The 12,055-nt window shown below is 31.3% G+C and overlaps 1 protein-coding gene across 2 annotated transcripts in view; it reads left to right on the top strand.

Annotated features, from left to right (window-relative positions):
* The first annotated feature begins 1,095 nt into the window (after positions 1–1,095).
* LOC129969037 (fatty-acid amide hydrolase 2-B-like) overlaps positions 1,096–12,055 on the top strand; it is a 39,387-nt gene continuing 28,427 nt past the window's right edge. Inside the window, exon 1 of one of the 2 annotated variants that reach the window (XM_056083437.1) lies at positions 1,096–1,253. The gene's annotated coding sequence lies outside the window, so the exon portion shown is untranslated. Of the gene's footprint in view, positions 1,254–6,798; positions 7,013–12,055 lie in introns of those variants that run through there. The other variant, XM_056083436.1, reaches the window with a different exon arrangement.

Here is a 12,055-nt window from a genome sequence, read left to right as displayed (position 1 = left end):
AGTGATACGTTATTTGGGGAAATGAAAAGGAAATTGCAGCATGATAAGATACTAATCTTTTCAGAAAATATTGCAATAAAGAAAGTGAAGTATTGTTTTAAAATTTATCATAAAAAGTTTTATTTATTTCTAAAAAAGTAATAGATATATGTAAATAAAAAGCAAGGAATGTCAATTCACATGTTTTTATTGTTTATTTTAATATAAATATTTGAAACGATAAATAAAACCAAAGAACTACTCCACTATCCCCAATCACTGGTTCGATTTCGCCAATTTTTATTTCATATGAAAACTCAAGAACTCTATATAATCAAGATTTCAGTTCATCGAAAAATACCATTCATGTTGGAAGTATGATCTCTTTAAGTATATACTAACTGCATTTACATAAGAGACCGCACACGCATGCACACACGCACATAAATGCATGATACCAAAGTTTTCAACTGCAACCTTCAATCGTTCACCTTTTAAATTATTCTGAATATTGAGAAATCCTCATATATAACAATTGATACAAATTGCCTCAAAATAATTGGAAATAGGATTTAGGTACCATTTTCAATAGAGCACAAAGGTAGCAAATAGATCAATGTTACTCGTTAACACGATCCTACAAAATAGATGGTCAGACTAATATGCATGCAAAATTTTATCAAATGGATCGATTCACTAATGGCTAAGTTCAGAAATTATAAAATAGTGTTTAGCTATCAAAAGCACAGAGCTGTATTAAATTTCAAAACGCTAGTGAATCAGGAAGTGACAGGTAAATGGAATACAAAATTCTACCTTTAAAAAAATTTCACATTAATCAAAAGTGTGTAAAAAAAAGCAAAAGGATTCAAAGATATCTCAAAACAACATCTTGAGAGAAGAGAAAGTCATTATTGATGTTTGATAATCCATATCAGTTATTACTGACAAAAATCACTTAGTTTACAGCCACGTCGAAAATTTGTCTTTGTATTTAAGTTATCGTGTTATGTTATTCTTCCATTCTAAGCATGATAAATATTTGCATAATTATTTCTGATAATATTCAAATCTTCATTTTTATCTTTTCAGTGAATTTTCACCATTGGACTTCTTATAAGCAAATATCAATTTAATTTTTTTAAACTAATAACTAAGCAAAATTTTATAGTTCTAAATATTGTTATGATTGGCTTCAATGCTAGCATTTTGGTAGTGATATCTGGACAAAGCTTTAAACAAATTAAATATCAATAATCTCATTTGCAGCAGAGGTAAGTTAATTTGATAATTGTTTAAATTAGTTTTATTAGATAAGTGAAACTTCCTAAGCTATAAGTGATAATGATGATAGTTCGATGCATTATTTATATTTATGTCATTTCAGAAGTTTCTAACCAAGTTACAAATAATATAATCTTTACTTATAATAAAGACGAATGTGTGTGCATCTGTACATTGGCGTTGTATAGGGTAAACAGTATAATATAAAACTATCATACTTGGTACATATGTGTATTTGAAAGGTAAGAATGCGCCCGTGGGAGCATATTTTATGAGAGCTTAGTTAATTAATTAAAAATTAAGTGAAATTTTGATGTTTTTTTCGGATAATTTCTGAAAATTTAATATCAAAAAAATAATTTCTACATCATCTTAAAATTTAATAAAAATCATTTCAAAGTTATCAATTTTTTTTTATTATATAAAACTTTCAGTATATTATTATTGTATAAAATTTAATAATATAATGATTTATTTTATATATATTTTTTAAAAAATAAGCTTTTTAAAAATATTTAAGGTTTATTTCCCAATAATATAGAACAAAATAAATGATTAATTTAATTTAAACGTGTACTTTTCGTGTGCCTAAATAAAATTGCCTTTCATCACCGCGTTGCTATCAGGTTGATAAATGTTTTTTCTTTGCTCAAATGCACTCTTATCAAGTTATTTAAAATTTGATTAGACACATTCTAGAAAAGCTATTACATTTTAATATATTAAATGATTCTTTATATAATTTGTTAATGCTGCTTTATATTTACTGTATTTTCGGTCAAAAAGTTTAAAAATAATAGTAATTTTTAGAATGACAACTAAGAAACTTTTTAAAGATATTCTATCAATATTTTATTTATGAAATGATAAACCAAGATTTAAAACCTTTAAAAGCTAAAAAATGTAACATTCAAAATTTTACCAAAGCATTTGACTGAATAGAGTACAGTTTGTAAAGCCGTTATGACAATTATTCAGTAGAAGATAGATAGAAATCTATCGTGACCCTTGATTGAGCATACATTTACCTAAATGACAGAAACGAAATTAGGTCAATTTACATCGAAAACGAAAATAAAAAAAAATAAAAACTTTATTAAATGCTAGTAAAGTTTCGATCACTTGTCGCAAGTAATGTGGCTTTCCTTTTTGGCAATTCGGTGGAATCACTGACATGAAATTGTATTTAAATGATTTATCTGAAACTAAATATAAACAATATGATTGGTGAACAAGATGGTCGCCAGAGATAACTAGAAGTGAAAATTTTAATTTTCCTATTGTTAATATGATTACATATTTAAACAATTCTTTTAACAATGAATCCAGTGTAAGCGCAGATATTAAGGTTTGGGAAAAAATTATTGTGTATAATATAATATGAAATACGACAAAAACTCTTATTATAAATACTGCCCAAATGAAAGTGGATTTTGTGGATTAACATGAAGTTTCTACAATTATTAAAGTTTCTACAATTCTTTCCATCTTGCACTGATGGGTTATACTTTTTCAAAGAATCGTTATTTTCAAAAAAATATTCATTTCAGTACTTTTCATTGTTCTTTAAGATGGAAAGATGGATTGTAAGATGATTATTGTTTGATAACGATTCTTTGAAAAAGTTTAACCAGTCAGTGCATTTTTAGTCAGCAGGAATTACAAGCTGGGTAAAAAAGAAAACAGTAATCTTTATTTGATAATAAAATAATTCCTCCCGACAAGTTAGATAGTAAAAGTAGATTACTTATCGTGTAAATTATTGTCTTCAAATTCCCTTCAAACTTTAGTCAAATAAAATATTGCTTACTGAAGGAATTTGTTTTTGTTTTAGGAGAGATAATGATATAATTCCATTGTTTTTGAAAAGATAACTATATTGCATAATTCAGCATTTATTACAAAATTACAATATTAAATAACAAATATTATAAAAATGAAATATTAGTAGCTGTGTTAGGAATTTTATATTATCAAAAGACTTTGAAGTTTTTTAGCAAATGCCAAAAGATTATATCAGCTGTAAGAAGAATATAAAATATCGCCTGCATTTTATATCAGGTGACATAATGAGTGGCAATTATTTTTCTTTCAATTAAAATAAAGAGAATAAAATTTTATGATACAAAGTAAGAATTTGTTGTTCAATTTTTCAATTATATTATAGAGATGGTATCGTCTACTTTTCTCAATTAAAATTGGAATTAAAACCTCTTTTGTACCACTTTTGAATATTTCAGCTATAACTATTACTTGGAATAAAATATAATAGAGTATTCATTTGTTAACTTGTTTGCGTTAAGGCTAGGCTAGAACGGCTGTTCTTTTTTAATACTATATCCTATCAGTAATGCGGCAGACTATAGAACCATTAAATGTAAAAAACTCCGAAGCAACTAGAGTCATTTTAAAAAATATTAAAATAACAAAATTTATATGCATAATACAAAATTATAAAAGTAAATATTCTACATATAATAAATATTAGAAAATATAATTTAGAATCTGAGAAGTGGCCTGTTTTACATTTTGGTAAGATTCTTTTAATAAATGTGTTGACCACTATAAAGAGCAGTTTTATAAAGTGTAATTTCTTTGCATAGTAAAATATCCTTTTTCTTTTGATAATATTTAATCATTACCTAAAGAAATAGTTTACTGCCTATGTCTACACCTGCCAAATTTAAGTACCTGGAATTAATGGCTAAAAAGAATTTCGCTTTTATATATATTTATTCGAAAAAAACATAACAATTTTAGGAAGAAATTTAGTTTATTTTAAAAGGTCAAATAAAGTGAAAACAAACACCCTCACATTCTTGTTTCCAGGATAAATCTATACTAATAATGAAAATGAATGTGTCTCTATCTATCTTCCGAAAATCTATATGTCTAGAATCTTCGAAAAAAAGTAAATTTACACTGCTTGAAGATATTAAAATTTTCTTTTTCCTGGTACCATTGCAAAAGTCCTATGAACTTTTGCTAAATTTTTAGTAATTTTAAAAAATATTTTTGTCTAATTTTTAAAAATAGATAATATTGTTGCCTTGAAGATCATACCGATTTTTTCAAATTGTTGAAAGCTAAAGAAGAAGGTCCTTATTCAATATCTAGACAGTTCACGAGCCGTATAAAAAATAAAATTACAAAATTGCGAATAGTGCCTTGGTGTCATGGAACTGATTTCCATTACTATGATTTATGTACACTACGAACAAATCATAAATATGAGACAAATAAAATGTTCCAACATTAATGTATGATAATATGGTGGAATTTTGGACATGAAGTTATACCTATACGATTTAAAGAAAATAAAATAGAATCCATTTTCCCGTGAACCAGCTGGTCGCTAAAGACGAATATATATTAAAAAGAGAAGGTTCACTCTATTGCGACTAAATCTGAGGGAATTATAAAAACTTGAATATTACTATCGTATAAAAACACGCAATTTTAAACCTCTCCAGCAACCGTCTCAAAGTTGACACGCCAGTCAGTGTCCAAAGTTTCCCCAAGATTGATTGACCTAAGATTATGAAAATGTTGATTTTTCTACAATTGCAATATTGAAATCTTCATAATTCGGTCAGATTTGATCGCAGAAGAAATAAATGTTTTTTTTATTTATTTAAAAGTTGGAGTATCAAAAACATTTAGCAGAATATGATTCTTTCAGTCTAAAGGATTGTATAAAATTTATATTTATTAATCAGAACAAAATAAAATATTGTTATTGACGTCATTTAAATCCTTTTGAAAGTAAAACTAAAAACTGAATTTTATGTCGAATAAGAGGAATTTTTATTGAATAATTTTTGAGATATTCATAAAATAAGAAAATTACTCAGCAGTGCATTGAAGACTCGCAACGATTTGGTTTTCTGTATTCAAATTTTTTAAAAAACAGCATCTTTTCAGAAAAAAAATATGTTTGTATTAATTAAAGTTTAATCACTTTTTTGTATTATCTAAAGTTTAATCACACGAGTAAAGTTAAATTTTCAAAGGAGTTGATAGGAAATTAGATAGACACATAATACCATGAACAGAATGATTTGAAGCTTTTATAATACTATGAATAATATGACTATCAAAATTTGAAGCCAAAAATACTTTGTTAAAAAAGGTATTATTACTATTTTGCTAATTAAACTATTATATAAAATGTTTAATTGAAAAGATTGGCTAATAATAATTCTGGGGTACCAGCTGGTCAGAAAAGCCGGCTTAATTAACATAAAATCAATTAAAAAAAAACTAAGGCACATACAGTTTCTGGAATTTTTATAGGCTCATCATTTTTATGTAATGTTTTGATTTAAAAACCTTGAATGCAACGAAATAAAACATACGTGTATCTTTATTTTTTTTTCAAAACTAAAAATATAGATTATGTTAAAAATAGCTGAAGTTAAAGCCCCCAAAAAATCACTTTTCAGACTCTAACTTTGAAACAACTGCAGCTATTGAAAATTCTTCGGTATAAATTTCTTCGTTCTACCTAAACACTTGTTTGCCTGATTTGATTTATTTTTCTGTCTTCAAAAGTATAGGAAAATGAATATATATATATACAAGGAGTGTTCAAATGAAAAGGTACGAAACGTCGTAACAACGTAACCGTAAACATATTTGCTAATGCCGCTATTGGAGAACGTAGCGAGATATCTAGGGATGGGATTGGAGTCTCCGGAGTATATCGGAGCATGCGCAGGAGAGAGCAGAGGCTCTTATAAAGAGCGCCGTCCAAGGTCCGAAACTTGTTAAATTCCTCAAGCACAGAAAAACCATTAACCCCGATGTGTATTGTGAGACACTCCGAAGAATACGCAGTTTCATCAAGCACAAAAGACCAGGGCTACTCACGGAGGGTGTGGTTCTGCTCCATGATAACTCGCGTCCACACTTCTCCAAGGACACACATGTGGAACTAGCCAAGTTCAAGTGGGGAGCAGCTTGACCATCCGCCCTACAATCTGGACATGTCGCCCTGCGATTTTCATGTGTTTGGTCCCCTAAAAAACATCTGAAAAGGAAGCGCTTCAACTCCGATGTCGAACTCAAGGACGCTGTGAAGGTCTGGGTCTCGTCAAAGCTACAGGAATTCTGGGAACAAGGTTAATCAATGGGATCATTGTGCCCAGACCTATGTTGTATACTTTGAATTAAGTCTTTATTTATGCCCACAGTGTCGTTTCGTACCTTTTCATTTGAACACCCCTTGTATATAATATCAGAGAAGCGTCATCTCTGCTCTATTCTTTTGCATTTCTGGCAATAAAAATTTACATTTTTAAAAATTTATTTCAGAATTTTTAAACATACATAAATTCGAATTTTATTCATCTAAAAGGGCCATCTCCGCACGTGGAAATAAGAAGAGTTAAAAATAGAATTTTCATTATGCATTAATTGCAGTAACATGTTCTTTCTTTTTTCTCTATTATCAGCTTTATATCAGTAAGAAATTTTAGGTCACACTTGATAATAACTGACAAAGAATTATGATAACAATAAAGATAAAATCATTATAATTGTATGTTTAGAACAAGGAATTCCGTTGAGCGATTCAATTAATGCACTCTGAATACTTAAATCTATACTGCCAAATGGTGACAAAATTTGAAAGTTGGTGTATTTAATGCAAAGATTATTCACCAAGAGCTTAATTTAATTAGTTATTGTTTGAAAAAGAAATTGATCTGTGCTGAACAAAATAATACTCTGATTTCAGCTGTAGAAAGTAAGTAACATTATTTTTTGCCTCATAACATTTTTTGATTGTTTTAAGAAATGATATTAGTTTATGTATATTATAGACAGATTAATAATCTTATTTAATACAAACTCCGTTCTTTTTTAATTTTTTACCAAAAAAAAAAGTTAAAGGAGTTTAATGCGAAATTGTACAATGTTAACTTTGATCAACATTACTTATTGTTTCTTTGGCCAGTTCAGAGGAAAAATTCTTATTTAGAGAAACGAGAAGTGCTAAAAATTTTTTTTAAAAAATTGACACTTAGTTACTGCGAACGCCATTAGATTCTCACTTGTGATCACATTTTTATCTACTTAGAGGACACGATATTTATTATATTTATTATTTTTAACAGATAATAGAGAATTGATCATTTAATTTGATTTAGGGTATGAATCATATCATCATATGAATCATATCATCATATATTAAATATGATTTGTTATTAAGGATAGTTTTAGCACAAATTAAATTAAATTATATAGCTGAATACAAATTGGTAGACGAAATCAAAACTTAAACATAAAGATGATTATATTAAACCAATAATTAACACAACCGTATTTTAAAATCTATACAAAATTCATAATTATTTTTAAGTTAAGTGAAAATTTTTACCGTCATTCTGTCTAGTAAGAGTAGAATAACAATAAAAACCAACGGGAGTCCTCTTCCAGAAAATTCTAACATATTCCAATAAAATTTCTATTCCTTCCCTTTCTTCGCATGAAATCATAGCAGGTTATAGTCGTTAAGAGTGCTCAGATTTTTATTTTTAGAGTTCAGGTTGTCAGAATTTTGTGCTTCCAAGTATATTGAAGAAGGACGAGTGTCCGGAATGCACGCTTGTTTGACGCCCAATTTTGATCAAAATTTCATACAGAAACAGTTATAATAAATAGATAGATTACATAGTAAACTTCATTTATTTAAATCTTTGTGTTTTTCAATTGCCACTTTTACATACACGCAAAAGTACAAACCATCAGATAGTCAACTCTATAATAAATTTGTCCCAAAATTTATTAAAAGATTTTTAGATGCTTCGTATCAAATTTCATATATCTTAAATGTTGCACTTTTGAGATATCACATTTGCATGCATGCTGAAATACTGATGGACAGACAGTCAGCCCTTCTTCAGATTTGGTTTCATAGCCATTGTTTAGATGAAGAACCAGTGTATTCAATTTTATTCATCTCGCTTGTTTAGTTTTAAAGTTATAGTTTACATTTGTATTCGGGCAGCTAAACAGACTGAACTTTTTCTAATCGATTTCGTTCAAAACTTAATAGAAATCTACAAGTTTCGAGTAAAGATCATATATCAAATTTAATCCGTTTAACTCAAACCTTTTAGAGTTATCGTGTTCGTCGATGGACTGGAAATATTCCAAAAATATGCTTATCACATTCAGGAAGATATGAAACGCGAAGATCAATAAAATTTCCAATTCTAATTTATTGAAAACTAGCCGCATTTCGCAACCAGCTGTTTCGCCAAACTTAATGTTCGTTTATATTTTAATAATTAAATATTTTACTCAATTCCTACTTTAATAGATTCTTCATCAAAATATTTTAAAACTTCAAATTTTGATAGTCATATAATTCACTCATAATATTATAAAGGCCTTCAGTCATAACGTAATATGTATCTCTAATTTTCTGTTAGCTCAGGTAGAATTTATGCTTTAAATTAAAGTGGAAAGAATTAATCTACAATTAATATAATAATATTTTTTCTGAAACAAAGTATTTTTTTTATAATATGATTACTGATACACAGTCACTGAGCGTTTAAACTTTATGGGAACTAAAGAATATCTTTCTTAATTTATGTAATATCTCAAGAATTTCTCAACAAATTTTCTCAGATTCATCATGAACAGATAGATTCATAAACAATGTTTAGTTTTAAATGCATCAAACACTAAGAAAATGAAATGAATCGTTTAAAATAATCGGTCGAAAACAGCTTTAAAAAAGTATTTAAAAAACGATGTACTTAAAACTATAAGCATATACAAAAAATATATAACATAAATACAATTTAATTACAAAAGCATCAACTAACCTAAAAATAATTTAAATCAAGAATCATCCGTTGAAAATACTGTCAACAATTAGAACACAATGCGCATGCGTGAATCTTCAACGCCAGTTACGGTAACGCAAATGCGTGAATTTTTCTACGCCAGTTGGGGTAACGATATGCAGATTAGACATTTTTAATTTCCTTTATTCTGTGTTATTTTAATTCAAAAGTACTTCAGAATAAATCTGAAAGATCGATTCATTAACAATGTTTAATTTCAAATGCATCAAACATTATGAAAATAAACAAAATAGTTTAAATAATTGGCCGAAAAATGTTAACCCTAGCCTCATTACCGTTGGGGAAAAAACTGAAGACTTACTCATTTGGCATTTATGTACGGAGTTACCACCCCAACACCGTGCGCGAAGCACATCGTTGGTGCGAGTGGTGGAACCCGAGCAATTATCTACAAGAAGCTACCACAGAGGTCTTCACCAAGGGACACACCCAACCCACCCGTTTGGCAGAGCAAACAGCGGCGGCTTGTTAAAGCCTAGGTATGCGGTCGTTTATCCACGCAATGATTTGGTGGATGACATGAATGTTGTTAGGAGCTTTAAGAAGCTGATGTTTATCATGCACGTTAATTAATTTTTGCCTGAGTAAATGAGTATGTTTGCACTCATATATGTAATGGTCCGGTGTACCAACTTTGCCACAGTCGCAGAGTGGATCGTTGGTAAATCCAAATTTGTTAAAGTAGAAGGGAAATCTCCCATGACCTGAGAGGAATTGTATCAGGAAAGGATGGAATGATTTCATTTTAGTTGATACTTTAGGGAAATATTTGTGTGTTTGTGGGCCTTTTGTGCTACTTGCCCACTCGTTTTGCCATTCTGCTAATATGCAGCGCCGAATGTCAGCCTTCAAGGTACCATGTGACTTGGTGACATGTGTGTCGATGGAATCTTTCTCGGTACCAAGCTTTGCTTGTTTGTCAGCCTCTTCATTACCTTGTACTCCAATGTGGGCTTTGACCCAGTGGAGGGACAGTCGTAGATGGGAGTTGACTGCTTTAATTCTGTCTGCTATTTGTTTTAGCATCCAGCTTTTGTGTTTAGGCGAAGCCAGAGCTGAAAGTAGCGAAAGCGAATCCGAGTATATAGAGACTTTGCTCCAAGGATTAGTGAGATCTATGTAGTTGAGGGCCATGAAGAAGGCATAGGCCTCTGCTTGGAATACCGTTGAGTGGTCATCTAGGCGATGGGAGTCAACAAAAACTAGTTTACCGAAGTAAAAGCAAGCAATGGCAGATCCCACCCGATCGCCAATTTTAGAACCATCAGTAAAAATTTCAATACCTTCACCAGATGGTTGTTTTTTCAGGAATGGGAAAGTTAACCATTCACAGGGATGTTGGTCGTATGGGTTGCAAGTTGGTTCATACAGTTCGGGATCTAGGATTGTGTTTTCAAACTTAACTTGAATTTTTTGCACCTTGATTAGAAAGTTCGCGAAAAGTTCTTTTGCACGAAGGTGAAGAGGCAAGATGCCTGCAAGAACTTGCAACGCGTGCGTGCTTGTAGTTCTATAGGCTTTTAGAATTTTAATAAGAGGCCTTCTCTGTATAATTTGAAAAGTGCGAGCTATTTGCTTAAATTTTAGACGGTGGCCCCAAGCCCCATACCCAAAAAGGACATAAGGCTCGAAGGCGCCTGTGTATATGCGTCTATGGAGATGATGATGTCTGGAAAAGAATCTGTTAGCAACTGTGTTAAGTTTGTACATAAGCAGATCACTTTTCCGACGAACATGCCTAAAATGCTCAGTGAAAGTGAGCTTGCTGTCCCATATGACCCCCAAATATCTGAATGAAGAGACCACTTTAATGGTGGAGTTTTGGATGGAGATAGCCGGAGGGTCGTCTAAATTTAACCTGTTGCCGAATGTAATTGGCATGAGCACCATTTTGTCGAGTCCAAAAGTAAGCTTGTGCTCTTTGCCCCAGTTAGTGAGGGTGTGCAGGATGGTAGCCCCTTTTGTCTCAATGTCACCTTTGCAAGAGCCCCCTATGACAACCACTAGGTCATCAGCATATGCTTGAATGCAGCATCCAGGCGGGAGCGGAAGATTTAAAGCTGTGTCCACAATGATATTCCAGAAAACTGGCCCGCTGCAGGAACCCTGTGGGACTCCTCTCTCTATTTCGAAGGACCATGTTTGTCCTTGCATTTCTATGGAACCTGTGCGTTGTTTGAAGTAATCTTGGACAAGTGCAAAGAGGTTTTGAGAGCAACCCGCCAAGGTCAGCTGATGTAAGATGCTTTCGCGCCAGACGTTGTCAAAAGCGCCGCTGACGTCAACAGAAAGGACGCAAGCCTTTCCCTTGTGCTGAAGAGCATGCTGAATATTACTCCAGAGTTGGAAATGAGCAGTTTCGCATGAGCGGCCCACTCTGAATCCATGTTGGTTTTGGTGTAGGAGCTGTTTCTGGTGTAGGAGATAAGTAACTCTTTGTGTGATTAGTTTGTCCAGAATTTTGCCAAAGATCGAAAGCAGACAAATAGGCCTATATGAATTAGCCAGACTGAGATTTTTGTCCGGTTTAGCAATTAATATGACTCTAGCGGTTTTCCACAAATCGGGAAAATACCCTAGTCTTAAACAGGAGTTAAATAGCTGTTCAATGACACCTGGATTTTGTTTGAACAGGATTTTAATGGTATCTAAAGGAAGTTGGTCAAGACCAGGTGCCTTTTTTGGTTTGAGGGTATGCAGAACGTGCCGAATCTCCTGGCGCGTAAAGTCAGGGTCAGAGAAAGAAGAAACGTAAAGTAAATTTTTAGCCCTGATAGCTGCTTGTGCAAGAGTTTCTTTAGTAATGTCATCTTTTGGAAAGAGGGCATCAATGATGGCCTGAACTGAATTTTGTAGTGAGGATGTTAAAGACCCGAATTGGTCGGTCACATTTTGAATTATCAGTTGTT

Source organism: Argiope bruennichi, chromosome 5 (genome assembly GCF_947563725.1).
Source record: "Argiope bruennichi chromosome 5, qqArgBrue1.1, whole genome shotgun sequence".
NCBI classification, from domain to species: Eukaryota; Metazoa; Arthropoda; class Arachnida; order Araneae; family Araneidae; genus Argiope; species Argiope bruennichi.
Note: the sequence above shows the minus strand (reverse complement) of the source record. Positions and strands in the feature narration are given on the sequence as shown.